Source organism: Columba livia, chromosome 8, assembly GCF_036013475.1.
Source record: "Columba livia isolate bColLiv1 breed racing homer chromosome 8, bColLiv1.pat.W.v2, whole genome shotgun sequence".
NCBI classification, from domain to species: Eukaryota; Metazoa; Chordata; class Aves; order Columbiformes; family Columbidae; genus Columba; species Columba livia.
In genome coordinates, this window is record NC_088609.1 from 11,341,639 (window position 1) to 11,366,164 (window position 24,526).

A 24,526-nucleotide genomic window follows, 5' to 3' on the forward strand; every position below is an offset into this window, starting at 1 on the left:
CTTTTTTCTAATTTTAGACTTCTGGTCGCCCTTGCAGTGTGGAAGAAAAACAGATATTACCTGATACATATTACATTATGGTTATGTAGTTCTTGGTTTGGATGGTTATGTAGTTCTTGGTTTGCAAAATAAAATGGCAAGGACCCCAGAAGCTGCACAAATGGCAGCAAACTCAGAGCTGATTCCTTCCTGGGAAGAAGAGCAGCCAACAGCTCTGTGTGTCTGCCGTGACGGTGCATTATGATGGGGGCTGGACAACCAGATTTTAGTGGATCCTACAAACACAGGTTTTGGGGAGTAGTTTTATTTTCTGCAAACAATGATGCAAAAGTTTCAAATATGAGATATATTGTCATTCCAGAGACTGACAGCATTGAGGAAAGCACAGGGCAGCCGATGCTGCAGATCCCTGCTGCCTCTTTAGAAAAAGAATGAGCCCAGGAGAGACAAGAGGAGGAGAAATGTCTTCAGAGTGGCTGAGGATTGAGGATTTTGTCCTTTCCCTGGCCGGTTAGCGGCTGACACTGTTCTTCCTTCCTGGTGCGGGATTTGGGTCATGGGGACGTGGTTGGATTTCCAGTGCCATGATTGAATTCACCCTCTTTGCCTTCTGGCCTTCTCTGCATGGAAGTAGGGACAAGCCAAAAAAAATTTAAAAGCCAGTCTGAAAAAATAGTTATTTATATAAGAAAAATGGGAGCAAGATAGTTTTAGATGTGAAACTACAGAAGTGAATGGAATTCCGACCAGAATGAATCTAGCTATGGATGTGAAAAACAGGTGGTAAAAAGTACTGTTGGCATTTAAAAAATATTAATGAAACTGTGGAAACCAGAAGCATCCGCAAACATTGCTCTTCTGGGCTGTTTATAGTTTTAATGGATTTTATTTTTCAAATTTAGTTGAAAAAAATCATTCCCCTGCTGAAATTCCAACTTGCCAACTCTCAACCCCAGGTGGATTTTTATAGCGAAGATCTAAACCCCTGAAAAATAGCAGTGTACAGTATAATGGAAATGCTGACACAACCTACATTACAGCTGCACGAATTGTGCCAGTATAGTTTATGGAGAGCACATTTTGGTTTTGTCAGGTTTTTAAACACAGGCTGTTGTAAATTTGAAAGAAGACTGTCTTGTTAAAGCTTTAAGACTGTACATATTAGCAGAGATGGGTCTGAACAAAAATCCAGCCTTTCAGATGCCTTCCTGAACTTTGAGAGAACAGGAAACCTCACCCGACCATCACAGCACCGTCATTATCCCATTTTGTTTTTACCAGGAGGAAATTGTTGTTATGAAATACACAAAGCAGGAGGCTGTTCCCCTCCCAAGAAATAAGCTGGATGGAAAAAGATTGTGAGGAGAAACAGAAGTGCAGTTCACCAGGTAAGCGGCATGTTCAGGATTAGGCTCCCAATCCATTGAAATGGCTCTTCTAGTCCAGAAATTAACATTATGCTGTTATCTGAAGTCTAATGCCTGTGGGAGGTAAATATTCATCTGTACAAATTGCACTGAAACTGAGGTGTTCAAAGGCTGAAAGCATAGCTGTGATTCAGAAAATTAAGTATTGTGTCTTTAATAAATGCCTGTGGAGGAAGTTGAGTTTTGGCTGGAAACCTGGTCTCAGTAGCTTTGGGGAAAGTTTATCCTGAACCCGTAAAACATTGTGGAAATGCAGATATAAACTAAATGTCACCACTCAGGCCCCCATGTAATTTGATTGATAACGTCAGCAGGATGCCTCTAGTAAAACTAGAAAGGTGGCACCTTTCTAAAGTTTAAGAAAACTGGCTTACACATGCATAAATTAACCCAGAAGAAGGTAAAGATCCATTTAAATCTGCATTAATTTTTTATTGGCTTGTCCACTTGTCATAAACAGTTTGTAACCATACATATATCATCATACCAAACATCACCTCTAACTTCTCACTCAATAATCCAATTGATATCAAGGTGATATATTCAGTAGCAACACTTCTTAAATGGGCCATTTTATAACCTAGGCAAAGGTTAATCATCCTTAGCTTCTTAAGTGTGATCTTAACAGTACTGCTCATGCTCACCAGCCAATTTCAAGCAGTTGTGTGGTTTGTAGTTAATTAAGAGACAGATTCCTCACTGATGTTGAAAGTCGTGATGTTAAAATATTATTAGTAGTGCTGGGTGCCCTATTTTTGGGTGCTCAGCCATGACACGTAGGACCCTGGCTGTCAGAAGCCAAGGTCTCAGTGTTTTCTGATTATTGGGCTCTTTAAAGAGATGTCACGCTGAGAAGCCAGGCATTGAGGACATTAAAACCACTTGTCATTTTTGTTATAGTTGGCTTTGCTCAAGTCTTCCTGTAGCCTGTCAAAAGCCAATCAGCAGGAAGCCAAAACAAGACATCACTTTCCATCAGATTCATATTCACAGTGAAGCAAAACATCTGACCTGGTGGCACCGGAGTGTCACTGTCAGCAGGATCAGCATGCTGGCGTGGTGGCCACACCAAAGGCTTCCATCATGCCTTAAGTGTCCTGGAAATAAAATGGTGACGCAGCTAAATTTAATCTCTCTGATCCCTCTTGAGAACCCCTCTTCTTCAGGCAATTCCCACATAGACAAAAAGATTTTGTCTCGCTGAACCTATTTATTGACCATAGCTGTCACCCCTGCTCTGACCACTGACCTTATCTGAATATTCAAATCTATTGTAGATCACAAGTTCAAATGATTTTCTTACCCTTTGAAAGCCCTGTTTTCATAGTGAGCTGATTGCAAATGACAATATTATAAGGGGTGTAATTGAGATTCTACAAACAATTTGCACCTCAGATTTACAAAAATAATATATATGGAAGTGCGAACACTGCTGACATTTCCTTCCCCACCAGACTGTTGAGCTAACCCTGTTTGTGCAAACAAGTATTGTCCCCTTCAGGTGCTGAAAGACACATTGTGACATATTTCCTTGATTTTTTTTCCTTCTTTCTCCTCTGAATTTTACCATACTGAACTTTAACCTTTATCTGTGCTACAGGAATGACTTAAAAATTGTCAGAATTAACTGATCCTAATAAGAATTTCAGTAGAAGCCCTGTATCTCAAGTGGTTCTTACCTAGCTCTCTGCCTGTCCAACCATCATTCCATTGACGTAGGTCATCCTGCTCAAAAATACTTTGTATTTTCTGTTTTAAAGAATAATGAATCAACAGACGCAGAAGAACTAGAGTATCAAGCTGGACTAAGTTGGACTGAGGTGTACAGGAAATTTAGAATGAAACTTAAACTCACAGAAAACTCAGCTTACTTAGACTTATGTTATAAAACTTGAATCAGCCCAAGTCTGTTCAAAGTCTGGAGATATTAATGAACTTCACAGACCACGTCAGCATCGCCTCAGCTGAGAACAAGAAGCACATTTCAAGGAATTAGGTTTTAAATGTTTATGCCATATCAGCAAAGAAGCACAGACACAGAAATACCCAATCTCTAGACTACACTTTTCCTGGACATCATGCAAAACAATATGGAAATCTTTTAGAGGGCCTGATTCTCAGAGGTGAGAAATGCTGCTCTTGCAGCTGGTTGGAAACAGCAGCAGAACATCAGAGCTCTTCTAACACAGGGTCTTTTAACTTTTCTATCCCTCAGTTTCCCCAACTCTTAGAGTCACCCCAATAATAGTTCCTGGTGCTGTTTATTCTTACATACATTATTATGAACCATCCAGCGCAGAATATAAGGCTTAAGTGCAGCCACGTTCATAAAGTCTTTGGAGATCATTACATGGATGGCAACACAGAAGTGCAGAGTATTGTTGTAAATTTGAATTTTCTGCTGTATGTTTTCTAAATGCCAATATAAATAGTGAAGGAAATAATAAAATGAATAAAACACACGACTTCATTCTAGTTCCATTTGGAAAGACAGGGTGTGAAATGAAGAGTTCTGTTCTCCAGGTGGTGATCTCCATGCATAGTATAGTGTTTGTCCTGAATTTCATTGCTTTCGAAAAAAGTCATGAAAAGTCTTGATTTAGTTGGCGTTTAATGTATTTTTTATATAACTTCTGTGATATAATCAGTTACCAAGGGAATCAATGAGGAGATGTAGAGCAGTAAAAGCTTCTGCTAGTGCTCTCCCTGCCCAGTGACTGGTTTGCTGGCTACACAAACCCCTATAATCCCAGGTCGCACGTACCCGCTGCCCGCGTTGCTGCCTGTGCGGCTGCGGCACCGCCCGGCACTGTCTCGCCGGAGCTGCCGAACCAACCCACAGCCAGTGGAGACCACAGTGATCTGGGGCAGCGAGACAGCGCCGAGGCTGTAAATCACCGGCTCCTGCTGCATAGCTGGGAATAGGAATGCACAAGCCATAGGCAAGGGTATTAATGTCTCCAACTATCCATAAATGAAAAACTCATGTACGGCAACATTCTCTTTATTGTTGCTACAACAGAGGGCTTTTTAAATTTTTTTTCTTTTTATTTTTTTTTTATTTGAGCCTCTTTCCTTTTTTGAAAAAGATTTTATCTGCTCAAAGCTTTCTGTCTGCTTTGGCACATGAGCATTCTTTCCCATAAATAAAACCTAGTCTGTTTTTCGTGGACTGAGTGGCTCTGGATTTATAAAATGATGGCATTAAATGCCTCAGACACTTAATGGACATGAGAATAAAGTCACAGGGCCAGCGATTTCGCCAAACTTGAGCAGTCACCAGCAGTCCTGAAAAGCTGTAGCCACATTGAAAACTACTATGAAGAACGTTGGCAACGTTTTAAATTAAGTGGTTTTAATATGCTTAACCATGCATTTAATTTAAGCTTAATGAGACAGTTATTGTATGCTGACTAAATACCACGAGGTTATTAAAAACATATTTACAGAGATTAACAATGATGTAATAGATACATATTTATTCCATCATTGGTAAACCGCTAATACTACATTTTTAATTAACTGACATGTACTGAATATACAGTAGGACTCTAGAGATATTTATTATATTTGGTTTATGTTGATGAAACACCAACTGGTTTAATGAGGGTTAATTGATCTAACCAACTATTAAAATATACATTTCTTATTCTGTGGTTATTGGGGCTTACATCAACGTAATATTCAAGCAACTGAAATTCAGTATGTGCTTAACAGGCACGGGATAATTCACGAGCTTAGAGGTGAGTTGGGGCTTAAATGATGTGCTGAGTGGAGAGCAATTGTATTTTCCAGGAAATACCAGAATGATAAAAGAAATTGAAAAAAAAATCATAGAAAAATCAAGCAATAGGTAGGGCATAAGAAGCAAAGTCCAAAGGGCTTGTGCCATCCAGCAGGTGTGCAGGTTTCCTCGCTGCCTTTTGGTGCCGTCTCAAACCTGGTCAGCTAATGGAGAGTTACTGTTGTTCTAGTTATACTGACTGGGCTTGTCTTCATGCTGAGATTAATTCACACTGCTCATGATCACATTGCAATAAATGCAAGTTTGCTATGGCCGTGATCAGATCCCAGGTATGTACGGAATAGCCAGCTGGTGAGGTTAATTTAACATGGAGTATCTGTTTTGATAAGTCTAAACGATGTGCAATATGCTTACCACAGACACCTGATTTTACATGCTGCCGGAATGTGTGTGTGCCTAATGGAAAACCTATGAGCATTTTTGTAGTGGTTAGAACACACTTTCCACTGGTTTTAATTTAATTTTACGTTTTTTAATGAAGAATCTTATAGAAAGGACACTGTGAAAAAGCAGTGAGGACCAAACTGCTGTGCATGAAGTTTCATTTCTGCAGAGCCAGAGAGATTAATTCACTTTGCTGTGACTTGTTCATTACTACCCCGAGCTAACAAAAAAAATGAAATATCACAGAGGGCAGCTCCTGTTTCCATAGGTCGTACCAGCATCCTGATCACAGCAGGGCAGGGCTCCAGAAGAAGAAAATACTCTGCTTGAGAGTAAATTATTCTGATGCTGCAGTTTTGTTTAGTGATTCTGATGTGATTGTGTCCCTGGCCTTTTATTGTATTTTATTTTATTTGGACAAGGGGCTCATTTTTCCTAGACCCGTGTGAGGATGTCACAAGCAGGAACCACGGGGGAGGCCACGATGGCACGGGACAGCCTGGGAGCTCTAGAGGTCTCTTTCATCATTTGCTGCTGGGAACCATTGCTCTGTAGGAACTGGGGTTTACTGGTGGATGGCAAAGTCCTATCATGGTTTTCTTATGTTTCATAAGGTCTATCAAGCTTCAACACCAGATTATTTTTTTACTAAATATTAAGTATTGACCAATCAGTAAAATCAGGATTCTAAGTCTGTACTTCATCAGGGCTCAGAACCACAGGATTGCTGTGGTTCTCATGCTGGTGGTAACCTTTAGATCCAAATCAAGCTTTGGACTTTGAAAAAGTCAACATTTTAGGACTTGTTTTGGATTTTTGGTTCAAGTGCATGTCCAAGAAGGATAAAAGAGAAGGAGGTTGAATTATTCTCCATTGTATTGTCCAGGAGGGTGAAAGAGGCCTATAAAAGATCAAGGGTGATATCCTGAGAAAGGGAAATTAATAAAAATATCATACTAGTTTTTATTCAATACTTAGCTTCCCTGTAACAGTTTACAGCAGAACTTCACATCATCCATTTATTTTGCTTAGATTTTGTAATGATTCTGAATTCTTTGTTGAACCTTTTTTAGAGGGAAAAAGTGTTAACTCTCAATAAGTGATATCACATTTTATTATGAAACCAAAAGCCTTTTCTTTGAAAGTGGCTTAATTAACACTTCCAGGTTCATAACATTTTAATTTATTCCTTTTTATTATTATTTTTTTTTATAGTTTCTCAGTGATAGTGATAGAGGTTTCCTAATATATTAAAAAACACAGGGTGTGCCCAGTGGGATCCACGATCTGATTAGCTTTCAGTTTGGAGCTGAAGGAGGAGATTAAGCGGAGAAAGACTGCTGTGCTATTAAAAAAAAAACCTGATTTCTTTTAGCCATTAGCCAATAAAATGAGTACAGCTGTCAGCAGAATGGCTGAACGTATTACATAGCAAGATTATCGGGTAAATATTTGAAAACTGTGCAACTTTCTGAATGTAGGATAAGCTAAATTCTGGTCTTAAGGCTGACTTTTAAAGCTGGAGCCATTCTACTGTAAGCCACAGGTTTTGGTATTCTATTTGAAGATCCTTTTTGTACTTTGTTTCATCCAGCACAATGGGTCTGGTCCTTGACTAAAGCTCTAAGTTGTTGCCACAGTAAATAACAAAAATAAAATTCTAATCCCACTGAAGTCGCATGAAGCAGCTCCAAATTTATATCTGGAATTTAGTGCAATGTGACTTCATTCTGGTGATTTACCTCTGTACACCCGGTTCCCCCTAAGGACTTCACACAGTCTTTCCAAATAGCGGTAATGCTGCTGCTCTCCGTTTTGTCCATTCTGCTCTTCTGATGTGCCTCTACACATTATAAGTAGGTAAAAGCTACAATATCCCATATAAAAAATGATGTGTCCAGCTCATATTTCCAGTCTTAGATTTTCCAGTTTTTTGGATACATTTCACGAGGCAAAGGATCCAAAAAGCAACCTCTATAATGTTTTCTGTGAAGGTAGAATGTAGTTTTAGGGCAAGAGAACAGATGGATCTCCTGAACTAGATACGTTCTTTTTGAAGTCTCACCAGACATCAATTTCTCACATTTTTTGAGGACTAGACTTTTGTATACACACATTCAGAAGCCATTGTATCCCCTGCTGAAATACATTCCCATCTAGAACATAGCAGCTATTTAACAGGACCTATTTTATGAGGATGTGTTCAAGCAAAATGTCTTGGAAAAGCAATTTTCCCTCTGAAAAACAATGGCTTAGCTCAGACAGCCTTGTGTCAGAAATTAAATCAGAGTAACCAAGTGGTGTGTTCGTTTAGGAACAAGGTGGATGTGGAAGTCCTGAAAGAGGAAGGGTTAGTGGTTGATAAAGGTGAGGTAGGGGTTGAGCATTTCCAAATGCCCTCTAAAAACACAAAATAATAAATTTAAGACATCAGAAGGGTAATGCTGCAGGTATTTAGACTGAAGAAGAAAACAAGTATATGCAGGTATATACATATAAATATTTTTCTTGTACACACAGAGCCATTCATGAATGCACGCACACCTCCTGAGATGTAAAGAACCATGTAAGCTGTTTAATATTCCTTTTCTGCACCTTTTGTAGCACTCATTTGACATATTTCCCTTTATGCCCCAGCTCTGCACACCTTTATATGTGCACTTGATTTGATCCATCTTTTCTGTTCGTGTCTTCATAGTTAAGCACATGCTTAAGAACAGGGTCCTAGACATGGTGGCAGTGGGACTATGCAGAGGTGAAAAGCAAAGTGACGGGAAGCAGATGTTTAAGCTCATCAGTATTAGCAAAGCTCCTAAAGTCTAGAGATAAGTGTGTGCTTAAAACCCATTGAGTTCAATAAGATTAAGGCTCAGAGCTGAAGTTAAGCATATGTTTTGGTGAACAGGGATGGACTGCTGCTGGATGCCATGGCACAAAAATTAAGCATATGTATAGTCTTAGCAGGCTCGTAGCCCTTGATTATAAAGTCTTCTGGCAGGATGAATATTTATTTGTTTTCCTGTAAAGCATCCTTCTTTCATATAAAAACATTAACAGGCCTGAAATACAAAGAAAATAACATTAGTCTCATTTTATAATCAAGTGATTATGAGGAAGAGAAGACCCTCTCTGCCCATTCCGTATTAATTCTCCTTTTCCACTGCTTTTTTATCTTCACCAAGGAGTTCAAGGGTTAAGCCATCCCAACATGCCTCAGTCTCAATTTATAAAACAGAAAATCTTCCATAAATCAAAAGTTACAAACAGACTTTGTAATGTCATAACTCTTGTGACGGCTTTCCTTTTGATTGATTCCTATACATACATTCTGTCTGATTACCATAATGTGTTCTTGTGGGACAATTCATGCCGGGTAGAAGAAAGGCGCAAGGCAAGAAGTAAATAACAAATGGTCCTGACTCCTCCTCATCGAGAGTGATTTCAGTCCAATGTTCCATCATATCAACTGGGAAAGAGAGTCTTAGGGTTTAGGCAATCAATTACAGATATGTGTAGAGGCAGACACAATCATTTCCCTGATTGTCACCAGTCGAGAGCAGTGACACAGGGAAGTGATCCATCAGTCCATTTGCAGTGACAAGCCCAGAAAGATGGCAGACACTTGTAGACTAACAGGCACCTGGATTGGCTGGCTTCGGAGATTGAAAAATAGCCATATTTCAAACATATCTAAACCTTTAAATACCTCTGTTCGAAGATTTCATACATTCCTAGAAAACATTTAGAGCTATTACGGGAGTCGCTCATATTATGGTGGGTGGGGAGGAGAGTAAACCCACTTTCAAGTGCATTACAATAGATAGAGTGAAGTAATCATGGCTAAACCAGGAATATCAAGGCCCTTTCTGATTTGCCAGCTTATTTTCTTCTGCTTTAATGTTGTGTTTTTAATAGGTCGTCTATTTTTTATGCATCAGAAGCAACAAACTGAAAATTAGCTCATCTGTGATCAGGAATCTAGCATTAGATTTAGAGAGCATTTGTTCTGTTGCTTAATGCTGCTTTTTCCTCAATACACAGAATTTTATTTGTATTAAAAATCACCGTGGACCATCTGTAGCAGGGTGCAAAGCTCAGAGCAATGAAAAATCCCCTCAGCCTGAGAAATCCCCTCTTCCGATAACCTTCATTTACCTTGTCAGAGCTCTGCAGAAAGCAGCCCACATGCTCACTGGCTCTTTAGCAGCCAGGTGAATTCTGACTTCATATATTTATTATTTTCTTCTCATGTCAGAGTTCTTTCGAAATCTGGAGCCAGGGTGAGAGAAACCACAGGCCAGCTGGTTGAAATAGAGACTGCAGAGCAGCATCCCACGAGCTGCGGAGGGGCTTGGGCCAAGTGTAGAAGCAGCAGCTCATGGCCCGGCTGTGTCAACATCCAAGCATTACATGGGTAATGTTTTGGTGTTGTGAACTTCCCAGGCACATCTCTTGCTGCTCCTTCCCTCCTAGCTCTTCATTTGATAACTGAAAATGACGAACTTACTAACCACGGTCAGAGAAACTGTGTTCTGCCGCGTGTCGCTGTGCACCTCCTGCACCCCTCTGCAGATTTGTGATCCTCACCTCCTTCCCAAATCTCCATCAGTGTTTGGTTTTTAAGGATGAACTCTGAAGGAAGGGATGCCGTGCTTATGTTGTGCAAAGGCAAATCTCCCCTGAAGGAACAGGTAAATTATTTAAGTGAAAATCCTGCCTCGTGGCCGGGCAGGTCCTGGCGAAACAAGCTGCTCAAACAAGGAGCTTTGCCAAAGCTGGAGCGAGGTGCTGCTGGGTGAGGAAGGAGCCTGCCCTGAGGCAGATGGAGTTGGGTTTTTTTTCTGCTGTACCCCAACAAAGGAGGTATTTTTTTCAGCCCAGGGAATCAGAGAGGCTCACAGGCTGTCCAGGAGTGTTTGATCCTCCCACCTCTAAGCTTCTGTGGGAGATGGAAGTGCTCCATGGGGCGTTCATTAATGCAGCCTCTTTCATCTGCCTGCTGGGTCACGGTGCCATCCAGCATTTCCCTTAAGGCTCCCACCCCTGAAATTCCTCTGCTGCTCCAGAGCCCTACACCCACTCCTCAGGTATGTCCTCCATGCCAGGAAAGGGACCCAGGCTCGTTTTGTGTCAGGGCATCATCACCCCTCTCCCCAGCGAGACATGACATCCCAAGCTCTGTATTTATGGTATTTATTGATGTCCTGAGAGCCCTGTATAGCTGACTTGTTGTTTGAACCATGATCCCATCTTCCCAGTCCTCAAGCACTCTGAACACATGAAAGCATCGCATTTTACTGTTTTCTTCAGGGGGAAAAGGCATGAAAACAAAATCTAGGAGCTTGCATTTTAAATGTACCCAGGCCCCCTCTCTAGGACATCGCTGACAAAGTTCTTGGATAACATTAGTCTGACGGCAAAATGTATAAAATAGAATTTATTATTAATTCATAAAGAGCTTTGATATCTTATCTATTGCTCTTCTCTTGTAATGATTTTTAATGTCATCATGGTTTTTAATTTTGCATGAAACCCATCGTCATCTGTTTTCATTTGTTTGGTAAACCTTGTCTGTTTTATTAAGAAAATCCGAAGGCTTCTGTGGGTATTTGTGCAACAATAAGAAGAAGGAAATGTTAATAGTAATTTGTTTCTAGCTCAATGCAACATTAATTTCAGCACCACATTCTGAGGATTTTATTTTTATAATTTCTCAACCTGGGGAAAATATATTTACCATTCCCAAAATCCAGTAATCCAAATGAAGAGTGAAAAATCCTCAGTGTCCTAAGATGTTGTACAAACCTTAACTTACCTTTTATTTACTGTGTATGCTACTGCAAACTAATATGAACCATAACTCCATTTAGATAATAATAATCAAATTATCCAAACCTAGGAGAACATGTTTTATAGATTTTGGTCTAAATTTAACACAAAAATGCAGTAGTCCTTGTTTGGAAGAGTTTATTAAGGGTTAGCAAAGAAAAAGCTTTTTCAATAGTCTATAACTCTCTAATGGCCTTTTTCAAATAAAATGGGAAAGAATTTGAAAAGAAACCTATATCAGTGAGCCGCAATTGTAACATTACAGTACAGGTCTATAAATCTTGACATGTTCAGAAGATTGCCTAAACCAGCAATACAATCTGTCCAAACCTCATTGTCTCCACGACCAGCCAGACTCATTTTAAGAAATGTATGTGGTCTTCAACCTAATTTTATCACCTTCATTTGTAAACTAGTCAATCAATCAAAGCATCCTGTGAGTCTAAATAGAAAAAGGAGTGCATTTTCATGCATTTCCAGACAGCACAGTCAAAAATTAATCTCCACTTGATCAGACATTCCTTGCCCTCATCTCAATAGACCATCATTAGGGTCAGCAATGTATATTAAAAATAGAGTTGCAGCGAACTGTTCGCCAGGGATTCTTTGCAAGCTCCCTGCTGCCAGATCAGCGAGCTCACGACTCCCTAGGAGCCTGCAACAGAAGCCTGTGCTCATCCAGCCTCAAAATAAAGTTAAAAATGGGGAGAAGAGGACTGTCAAGAAATACGGACGCTCCACTGGCTGTTTCTTGCACCCTGAGCAGAGAGGAGAACAGCTCGATGAAATGTGAAGTGAGATCCCAGATGAGACCTCGTGGTCCCTTTCCTACTTACATTATGGGCTATCTGTAGACATTATTCTTATACATTTCCCTACTGACATATGGGTTTCCCACATGTGAGATGAGGCTGAGGCCAGGCAGGTTTATGCTGGGGAGATGGGCAGTGGGGACATGCCATGCCCCAAAGCCGTCATTCCTACTTCTCCATCGTGGAGCTGATGGCCTTTGTGACTGTGTCCTGGGGATATAGCGACGTACATTGGGACTGACCCCTCCTCTCCCTTGCGGCTGCTTTTCCCACCTCAGGCAACACTGAGAAACCAGTAAACTGCTGCAATGGGTCTTGCGGGGATTTTGTAGAAAAAATATTCTGGAATGAGAGATGTGGTACCTCAGGTCCTCCTTCCACCTTCCAAACCTGCTTTTCTCTGAGTGCCTCCCCCTGCAGCTGCCACGTCACGGGCAAAACAGCATTTTAAGGATATTTAGCAAAGGCGCCATGTGGGAGAGGAGCTGGAAGCCAATACAAGCAAAAGAACATGGCAGGCAGGTATAGCTGCCTGTGTTGTGTTCTTGTAAGAGAAGCTGAAAGGGTTTGTTGCTCTTAAGTCCAGTTTTCTGAGTGGGAGCTGAATACAGAAGCAGTTATCAATTCCTCTAATGAGGAAGAGTTGTTTTCTTGCTCTAGGAAAATGGCTCAGTCCCACGTCAGTTTGGTTTGGGATCTTTTTTTGTCTCTAATAGTTGACTTGCATCATTTCCAACAAGTCTCAAGTCAGAACAGCAGCCGTAGAGAAGGTGTTGATATGGCAGAAATGGCAGTGCTGACCAGAAGCATGAATTCTTCATCTGGATAAAGATTCTCTTTTTAAGAAACACACAGACCTTGCTTCTCCCATCACAGACCCAAAATTTGCTGGCAAACCCAGGACCGTTGACTCTGCAGTTGTGCAGCTGAATCAACCTGTGACTGGATTCAGGCATCGGATGAGCTCAGGCTGCAGGCAGGTTGCAGAAATGTTTTATACTTGAATTTTTCTTGGAAAATGCAAGAGGATTTCAGGGTATCTGTGACATCCTTCTGTATTCATACTTTCAAAGAGAAAGTTTATATTTGAGTGGCTCTGCCCCAACCTGAAAAACCTTGATAACTGACCAGGGAACATTTTTTCCAGAACTTTTTACTTCTTTAAGTAAAGCTGGAGTACAGGGAATGTTACTTATTTGGGAACAGGGCCCTGAGCCTCTGCTGGTTACCTCTTAGCACCTTGACAACTGTTTGCTAGATTAAGTGGGTGTTCTAGATTGATGATTATGTGATTCTTGGCCATCTGCTTATTTGCTGGTGCAGGTGAGAACCTTCAGAGAATGGGATGAGATACGGAAGCGCATACATCGTGTAGGGCCCTATTCCCCCTACTTACAGCTGTGTAAATCCAGAGGGTGATGGATTTTTAAACAGATATTTCTGATTTACACCACCCCATATGAGTTCTATAGCAGAGTTTAAGCAGGAGAGACAGTTTCACAGGCAGCATCATGGAGAAGTGGTGGTGGTGAAGCTGCATCTGCTGCGTGGACCGGGGAGGAGCTGCCTTGGGAGGCTGCAAGAGACCCTGACCTGGGGACCTCCCAAAAGCTGGGGACTGCAGATAAAATGGACCCAACACCTTTTGGGTTTGTTAGTCCATCATCTCTGACCATCAGGCTTTGCAGGAACAAAACGTTACATGTTGATATCAAATTTCCAGGGAATATGCAGAGACTTCAGAGTTGATTCCTCCTCTTTTCAAGTCTTTTCAAGTCTATTCAAGTCTTTTCAAGTCCTTTTTTCCACAAGGGGTCATTGCAGAGCAGAGCGAGGATGACTTCAAAAACTAGGTGTTTTTTTTTCCTTTTCTGAAGTGTAGTAGACATTTAGATGCAATAATTTCAGCTAGAATTGCTAACGATATTCATTTGTAGCTGAATAATACCATAATGCCTTAATAATAATTATCCAGTTGGTGTTCATGTCAACAACATTAAGACTGAGCAATGTTTTAGTATAACTACATTTCTTTTAACAAAATACTAACACAAAGAGCAAGTCTCATGGAGGAAAAACAGGGATTTGCCTCTGTGTATAAATGAAGTGTTTCAAAACAGGTATAGATTTCTGTGTGGTAATTAGGTTAAAAGGAGAAGACTGAAGAGGAGATGTTTCTGAACTGAAAATTAAATTCAGCCACACAACATCTAAAACAAATATCAGAAACAATTGTCAACCATCAATCCCAGATAACTGCCTGATTTTATGTTGGGGTTTTTTTTCTTTTCTTTTGTTTGGCAAATAAAGCCTTTTCAATAATTCAGGCAAATGGCATGATAAATACAATTAATTGAGCATATTAAGCTTAAAAATAAAAACGTATTTTATCATATGTAACTTTAAAAGTAATCATATAATTAATGGGTGAAAAACAGAGAGAAAGATTGCTGGAGATTAAGATTAAGCCCTGCAGAAGAGAATGTTCTAACTAGAAATTGGTTTAATTAATAGCACATTTTACATAATGATTACAGTGTAATTGCGCTGACTAGCAGAGTGTCATTAAATATATCCATGCTCCTTTACAACACCCTAAGGCTAAAAATAATGAGTTACATTGAAAATCACTATGCAACAGGTTCATAAATAACATTTAAGCCTATACAAGGCGAATACTTATAAATAATAAATATTTGCCTTTTGTAATTGAAGAAAAAATGACAGCCTTCTTTTTCTACTACCCTGTAGATTGTCGTGTTATAATGCTGAAAAGATTTTTTCCCCTTGCGTTCTCTAGAAAGTGTTGAATAATTTATTCAAATGCTAATATTCCACATAGTCTGACTTTGAGGAACAAATATTCCTACATAAAGAATAAATGCCAAGTTGCTTATTACCAGCTTCGTTTTACTTTGCATCATGCAGTCCCCAAAAAACTATCACAGTCTATTACACATGTCAAATGAAGTTAGTGGCCAGATTTTCTTCCAGAATAGTTACATTCTTTTTTTATTTAAAAATTACCCCTTCTCCCAAAATGTTCATCATGCTCAGAGCTGTTATGTAGCAACAGCTGCTCCTCAGCTCCAAAAAGGACGACATCATAAACCTGATAACTTTTTAATCTGTAGGTTTTCTCTGGTGAATCGGGAGTATCTAATAAAAACAGGTTTGATTTCATATTAACGCTATGCTGACATTTGAAAGACCCCCAAATGGTTGGTGTTTCGCTGCCTCACCAAATGCGGCAACCTCTCCAACGTCAAAATAAAGCAACACGCAGAACCCTCCGTTCAGGAGATGGAAATGCTCTCAGGCGCCACAACCTGGCGCTGGGTTTTCTCTCCCACCGGCGCTCAGGCCGTGCCAGTGACAGGCATGGTGGTGGCGTCAGAGGTGGGACTGGTTGGGTGTCCTCTTCTCCAGGGGAAGAGATGGGGGAATAACTCAGGTATTAGGGAAAAGGGCAGCGCTGCTTCAATATTTGTCTTTGAGTCTGGAGGTTTTCCGTGTCTGTGTGTGATCTTCCCAATGCATGGAGCTGGATCTTGGTCTCAGATGAGGTGATAATGGTAATAAAAATGAAGGAAATTCCACCTGTGTTAAACCTCAGTTCATTTACTATTTTTCTCCCAAGTGACAGGAAAAGAGGAAATGGCCTCAAGTCGTATCAGGGAAGGTTTAGATTGGATATTAAGAAAAAATTGTTCCCAGAAAGGGCTGTCGGGCATTGGAACAGGCTGCCCGGGGCAGTGGTGGAGTCACCATCCCTGGAGGGGTTTAAAAGGCATTTAGACGAGGTTCTTAGGGACTTAGGTTAGGTCATGGTTGGACTCAGTGATCCTGAGGGTCTCTTCCAACTGAAATGAATCTGTGATTCTGTGATTCTACCGTAGGTTGGACACTGGAACCATGAGTCTTGGGGCACTCAAATTACTTCAATTCATACACAGCAGTGTCAGCTTTTCACACTTTGTAAGGATCATGAGATATTTGCTGACATTCTTATGCTTTTTGTTATAGAAGTAGGATTGTAATGTAGTATTAGGAACAGAAACTTTATATTGCCCGAGTACTAATGAAAAAAGGTGAGCACCTACAATAGATAAAAAGAACAGTTTGGTACCAGGAAGAAAATATGGTATTTGCTGGTGATAGAATAGAACATTCTCAGGATGAGGGTAGAATGAAAGGTCTGATAATGCACGGAAAGGACTCTCTGGTTTTTGGATGATACAAAATCCAATTGTCCTTACTGATTTATGCATATTTTTCTCTATTGCCAAAACAAATACAGGTAAATTTTTCTTGTCATAGACAGATTTTTCTCCCCCTTTTATTTGAGCAGGAGTAATACACCCTTCTATCCACAGGAAAATTACCCCTTTTTATCATTATCTTAAACACTACACAGCAGAAGGTGAAACCCCACATGCATTTAGAGTGTGTGGTGAAGCAAAACAAGTGTTAATCCTAATGGAATTTGCCTAGTGGCAGGGCAGATAATTTTCTGTCTTAGTCTAAAGACAAAACTACATTTGCATCATTGTTCGCCGCCCTGTAAAATCACTAAACCCCTTTATTTAAAATCATTTTTACAGCTTACAACATCCCACTGGGATCTCCAGAGCTCACTTCACCTCCCAGAACATGCAAGCAAAGGCGGGAATGGGCTGACGATGGGAAACTGGACTGAGGTGGCCCCAGAGCAACTGCTCCTACCTATCACACCACAAATGCCTTTGTCAACATGAATCAACCCCACTGGCAGCTGTGGAAGGTAAGAAATACTGCCTTTTCCCCCTTTTATCATTAAGGGACTGACAAAAAGTTAGCTTAGGTGACTGGTATTACATCACACAAGTCAAAAGTGGAGGGAAAAAAGAATCCAGGAGTTCTTAGCCCCTCGTCTTTGCTTAGTTTTCCAATATGATGTGCAAATGAAAACTTTGGTATATCCAACCATTGCACCTGGGAATCTCCAGCCATTAGTGTTTGCACAGTATTATTGTGCCAACATTAGCAATTTTATTGAAAATCTCAGAAGCTGTAATTTCCTTGCTTTTCCAAAATACCTCTGGAATTGTAGACGTGCCCACACAAGAGCCTTGTTTTGCCTAAGGGGAAATAATGTTATCCTTGCTGCAAGGAAAATTCAAGAAAGCAATTTTTAAAGGCTAGCACTTTTTAATTGTTCCAGCTCTCTTTATTCTTAAGGTTGAAGCTAATAACAATATAAATATGCTGAATTTTTTCAGTTCAGTTGTGTTGCTGCAGTCACCAGCACAGCCCTGAAAGGACATTGTGACAGGTCTTTCCTGCATGAGGCTGCGCACCAGGATCAGTGTTTCACATGAAAATGCTCCAAAACACAAGCTGATCATGAATCACAGTATCACAGGATCACAGTATGTTTGGGATTGGAATCACTTGCCCCAGACCTTGGAGGGGATTGTAGCATTTTGTAAAGAGCACCAAAATATGGTTTTAATTTTTTTTTTCCCTTAATTCTCTCTTTTCACACCTTAATTAATTTAGCCCGATAATATTAAGATCATACCTGACACAGAAAACGTAATTCTTTAGTGTTCATTTGGATCCCAATCCAGAGCTCATTGATACCAGAAGTCCTATAAAGGCAACAATTTTTATTATTATTATGGAGAAAAACAGTGATGCTTTTTTGCCACAGGAAAGGGAGTAAAACCCCAGCAGATTTAAAAAGCTTAAATTTGTTCAGCTGAAGTTAAGACACAATACTTCTACAAAAGTAGAAAAGGGCAGAATTTAATCCAAGAAGAAAGGTTAAGAAAGATTAAGAAAGAATGTCTTCCCCTGTTTATTCACTTCTACTGGGCAATAATATAATTTTCAGTCTCACGTCTCTATTTCAGACCACATATGGCAGTAATATTGGATCTTCACCATCGCAGCTTAACCATGACTAAACAGGTTGATGAATGTCATGCATCTTATCATCATACATGCATATTTTTAAATATAATTCACTTTTGATCTGCACCCTTGTGCAGTGGTGAATGAAAACAGTTAAGATTTCTTCCACTGCCTGCCTTTAAATGTATTAAACAGCCCTGCTGTCAATAGATTATATTCTTGTACAATGATAATAGCCCAAAAAACTAAGAGGCCTTGTCAGGAATTGCAGTTGTCACAGTTTGATGCAAATGATTTTACTTGGTGTTCATCTGCTGCACAATCATCTCATAATCTGGATATACATCACAGCATGACATGTAAATTTCCTGCTACTCTGCTTTCATTTCCAGAGGCAGCAATCAAATGAAAACCATTCAACCTCACCAAAATGTATAAATAATTTTCATTCAAACATATTAACAGTCAAAATATGAGAATTTATCACAGAGCACTACGCCTTTTAAGAAGCAATAAAGACTTTACTTTTTAAGCATATTTCTACTTAGAAAAGTAATATGAACAGTAACTTGCAATTTTAAAAGAGGATTTAAAAGTCCACACAGAACACCTAATCTTCAAACTTAAGTGTGTTGATACTGCTTTGCTACACATGCTGCTTGGAAAAAAATAGCCTAAAAAAGGGTTGGGAAAAGGGGAACACAACTTGCTTCCAAGGGATACTATTCAAAGGACTGATTGCCCCTCAGGTTTGTCCCATAAAATACATATAAGCATTAACATACAAAGAACAGCAAATAAAATACTATGCCAGAATTTGATGATACGACAATCAAGATTTCAGTGGGTTGGACTACATGACCTCCAGAGGTCCCTTCCAACCCCAACCATTCTGTGATTTCCTTTATTTCTTAATTTTCATTTATACTCTAGATCAGATTTTTATTTACTTGAGTTTAAGGACTTTTTTTCTATTGACCACCATCGATTTTTAAAGGGAGGTTATGAGCAGGAACAGCCCCCACCCCCCCCCCCCCCCCAAAGACTTCTTTTAAAATACATCCTATGAAATTAAAAAATTTCAAACAACAGCAGCTTGAAGTCCAGGTCCACCAGTGCTGTCAAGTATCTCCTTTCTGATGAAAGTAAGAACTGAAGAAGGAAAATCTTTGCCCTCACTGCCTGACAGTGACGTTGAGTGGGAGCTGCACGGTAAAGCCCAGAGGGTATTTGCCACTAAATCCAGGTAAAGTCAGCCTGCACATATTTCTTAAATGAGCCGGTTTTGTTTGTGTCAGCAGCAGATTTGCCCTACTCACCAAGCTACACTTCACAGCACAGGAGCCGCCATTTTGCCCGAATCTGTTCACTCTGGGGAATTGCTGAGGTCCCTGGAACAGCCACTTGCCAAATCATGAGGGGATCAACCTCTGTGCAGACAAGGGATGCAGGAACAAAGGATGGTTTGCTGTTCTTATTCATGGTGCTGCTGAAAAAATTTGCTGCCTCTCTATAAATTGGGTGCTTTTTTTGAGAAACAGGTAAAAACTGCTAAGATGACAGTTTTTCCCATTTTTCCAGTGAGTGTGTCTGAGGAAGTAGAAGTGCAATAACCTGGGGTACAGCAGGCTCAGCCATTTGAAATAAAACTTTGCAGTACTAATGTTTTTGTAACTGCTTTCATATTGTAATGATATTTTTCCAAGCACTGGTTTTATTTGATCTTAAATACCTTTTTGGGAAAGTCCAGTGAGCTGACTCTAATAAAATCATGCTATTGAAAAAAGGTTTAAGTGGAATGTTCAGAATAAATTACAAAACTGCATGCAAGAATACCAGCTAGTGCTGCAATAAAAATCTGGAAATGAGGATTCTTGCAATATATTTTAAAGAAGTAGTATACTTTTTTTTTTGTTCATTTATTTTCACAGAATGTTTCATAATAGAAAGCCTTCGCAACATGAAAGAGAGTGAATGAATAACGAATGAATAAACTGCCAAAGAAATTACATTTAAAAAAACTTGATTTTTTTTTTCCTAGAGAATATATTTCATATCATTTTCAATAACTTTTGGAAGATAATAGGAAAAGTAATTCTGTTTCATTTTGCTGTGCCAAAATACCTAAATTACATCCTACTTAGGCTGTTGGATTTCACACACACAGACACACACACATGTGTTCAGACCGTTTGTATCAGGGGCCGATATAAAGAAAATAATATAGTTGGATTTTTCTCCATGCTCTGGAAAGTCCTGAGGAGTCCCTAGTAAGGGGCTTCTAGAATCTAACCAAGGTTTTTCATAGACTTCTCTCTCCTGTAGATCAGGACTCCTATGACTGAATCATTGAGGATCTCACCTCCTGACAAGTATCATTTCTCTTTCCGTCTCACTTCTGCCAGGAATCACGAGACAACGAGGGAAGGCTTTTCCAGTTGTGGCACATCTGTGTTTTGAATTGCGCAGACTGAACTACAAGCAAAACTAGAACTTGGGGTGAGGTGGGTCACTTGGTGCAGATGGTTCTTTGGACCTTCCTGGAGGAGCAAAAGGCATGACAAAAAGTTGATGAACCTGTAGAAGCACCTACAGAACACTACAAACATCTTTTCAGGTGCTTGCCCTCTTGCTGGGTTTATGCAGAGCCTTGCCAGGATTGTCCACACACTACGTTTATTCCACCCAGCGCATAAGCTGCTCTGCTTTAGCTGCACCAAATTTGCAGCAGCCCGAGAGGGAGGAGAGGACATCCCTGGGGACAAGGCCAGCCCTGCAGCCTGGGGCTGCTCTCCAGCAAGGCAGCTCGTCCAGCCGAGATTGAGTGGTGGTATCAACCGTAGCAGCAAGCATTAAAGAGGGTTTTGGTGGAGAACAGTGTTGCAGATGACAGTATGACAAGCAGCAGGGAGGGATGTATGCTTAAATATTAATCCGCAGCAGCTATAATGCCAGTCCTTGTCTCTTCCTTTCCTTTTTAAGAACTTAACATGAGCAAGTAACTTTTTGCCTCGTTATGCTGTTCCTCCACTTAGACTCTCTGTTGGGTCCGTGTAGAGGATGAGAGATGAGGAAGAGAGAAACTAAGCAAAGGGACCCAAAACAATGGCCCTTAGCTGAAGCAAAATCTTCTTTATATGCCAACTCCCTTCCCCAGCAGATGAATCTGTCAGTCATGACCCGGAAATCCCTCCTGTCTGTAGTTACATGCACCTTGAGGAGCAACAAGGCACAATCACTTACTCAGCTCTGGTGACTTTTGACTTCTAGACTGTTCATTGGCCCTATCTTGACACAGAAGCCTAATAATATCTTCTCCATATGTCTTAATCACAACTTAGTCTGGAGTGTGTCCAAAGCTGGTGGTCTGTCCTGTATCTCATTGCCTTCAGCTTAAAACTTATCTTCTCTTTGCTGTTGCTGGCCTTGTGCAGCTTGCTCAAACATCTGCCGTCAAGTGCAGGTGGAAAGGAATACATCAGACCGTGATTCCTTCCTCTGCCTTGCAGGACGAGGCCTTCATACTTGCAGTGCATTCCTCAACCTGGACACCCACCACTTTGCTCCCCACCTCTGCCTCCTGCCTTAACGTGCTCTGACATCTTCTCTGAAATTGTACTCCTTGCTCTACTGACATAAAAATTTAACTTGAACCTTGATGCGATTACCTGGCCAGTTAGCTTCACGCTGGCAGGGTGTAATGGGACAAAACTAGAAAGAAGGATTAAAGAAAGACCTGGAGTCTTGAGCGGGAAGTGAAAGCAGAGGACTCAGTGTTGTAGGATATCATACAACTGATTCTACAAATAAGGTCCATCAGAATGAATGCTTCTCTATTTTAGGGTTTGGCCTTCCTCCTCATTGTGAAGTGGTTTGGTCAGAATCATATTAAATCAAAAATCAGAACTCCAACATTGTGAGACAGTGTGGATTCAAACAGAGCTGAGGGGCTGTCAGTCCTGGCTGGGCTAAAATAGTGATATGACTGATAAGACCATCTGTACTGACACTGCAAAAGAGATGTAAAATGCTTCTTGGTTTGTGCAGCATCACCACTGGCCTACCATCAACATTCATGACCATCCTGATTGACATCTGTGTATCTATTTACTAACAACAGACAGCTAGGCAGAAGTGTCACAGGTGACCCCAACAACAGAGTACTAAATTTTGTTCCCACACTCCTAAGCTTTGTTTTCTCCTATTTAGAATTGGGTTGTTTTTTGTAGCAGAGAGTGGTAATTTTTTTAATTGTATCTGCCTATTCCAGGAGAAAACATAGTGTACAAATATAACAATCCTTCCATTGGAAGACATAACTATAATAACCAAAATGTGAAATAATCAGGTTTTATGCTGTTTTATGTGGAGAAATGTCAGATCTAGATTTCAGAGAGAATAAATATGAGGCTGAAGCCCATGAATCCAGACCTGACCTCCACTATTGCTGCTTTTCTAATCCAGTTAATTCTTCACTTACTCTCTTTCCACAACGTGAATGATATTTATTTCCTGAGCTCATCAGAGAACTCTAAAGTCTGATTTATAAAACAGACATTGAACATTTTAACAAATAAAGTAATTGCTAGGAAAGTTTTGAGACTTGGTAAACACCATGCTGAGCTCTGGACAAAGCATCTTCCATGGGTTTTTTTGTAGGTTTTGCGGGAGTTAGTGGGATTTTCTTGCATTATGGTTCAAAACGAAATGCCGAAGGCCAGCAGCCATTGTCATCAGCCCTGTCTCTGCTGCTGGACTTCACTGTGCTGCTTCTAAACGTGAAAAAACAAACAAACAAAAACCCCAAACTCCCACAATTCCCCCCCCCCCCCTTTTTTTTTGTCCCTAGTTTCTAGCTTTCACAACAAATGGGTCATCCAGAGCAGTATCCCTTCTGTACTAGCAAGCGCTAGTAAGAATGGTGTTTGATCTATCCATACACAGACCCACAAAATAAGAGCCTATATATTGCAATGTAAATTAGCCACACAGTGATTTAGGCAACAAACCTGAACCCCCTAAAGATTTCAGGTCAAGTGCTCCTTCTACTTCTGAAAGTGGGTTTAATCTGGATTTATACAGGTGTCACTGAGATCCCGACTGGCACTTCTGATCTACCAGCCAAGGGAAATTAGCCGTCTTATCGAGATAAATGGCCCTGATGTGGTCAGCATCAGACAGAGATGTAGCTGCTGAAAATGAAGGCAGCGGATGGGGAAATACAAGTCAAAGGAGCACAGATCCCTTGGGCTGCCAGAACTGGAGAGGCAGGAGGGGAGAAACAGTCTATGGCTTAACAAAGGGCCTTCTTTCGCTCCTTGTACCAGGGCACGTGCCACTGATGAGGCTGACGGGAAAGGAAGAAGGGGGAGATTTTCAGAAATTAGTGAGGTCCTATGGGAATAAAAGCCATTCAGGATCCAGGGAGAATCCTTCAAGTGTTTTTGTAGCACCTAAAATTGTGATCCAAGCAATTGGATCCAGTTGCGATTCTTCTGTCACCTAATCTCATTGCGTAGAATATGTAAAACCTGACGGCATTTCTGGTTCCCTGAGCATTTACAGGACCGACTGCTTCTGTAAGGAGCAGGCAGAGTGGTCTGGAAAGAAATGGGACTTGAGGTTTCTGTTTCTGCTGCTCCTAATAGCCCCCAGGTGATGTCTGAAGCTCTTTACCCCATACTGAAGACCTTCAGATTTCTACCAGGGTATGAATCCCAGGTGGCATTCAGTTGCTTGAAGGGAGAGGAGAGGCAATGGGTATTTGAAAAGCTGCACTTCAAAGCTTTGATGGAAAAGTTCTACAGAGAAAACTGCTGAGTGCCAAGAGAAGAAGCAATTTTCTTTATGGAGCAGCCTTGCAATGTCCAATTCTAGCTCACACTTTTTATGGGGAATAAATACATACTCCACAAATTTTAATGACCACTCGTATTTTTATTTCAGTAACTTAAATATTTTTCTTTCAACTCTAGGAGGGGAAAGGGGCAGCACATTTCATCCTGCTATCCCCCAGATTTTCTGCTGTCTGCTTTGGGCTCTCCAGGAAGATTTTGCTGCATGACAAGCTGGAAGCACCAAGGATTCCAGAGCAGCCCTTCTGAAGAGCAGTACTGTTTGTTGCCTTCTGCTCAATTAATCCAGCAATCACATCCAGGTGAGCAGCATCTTGTGTCCGTGCAGAACTGTTGTTGACTTGAGTGGGATCCCTCAGCTGTGCCAGCCCTCACCACATTGTTTCAATTGCAGGATGAGGCTGCTCAGGCAAAGTGGCTTCAGCAAACGTGATCTGAGGTGAACTCCAACACTACTTTTGTTGGCCTGTGGGTTTTTAACCTGTAGAAAGCTCTACATTGTGCTTAAAAGCTCAG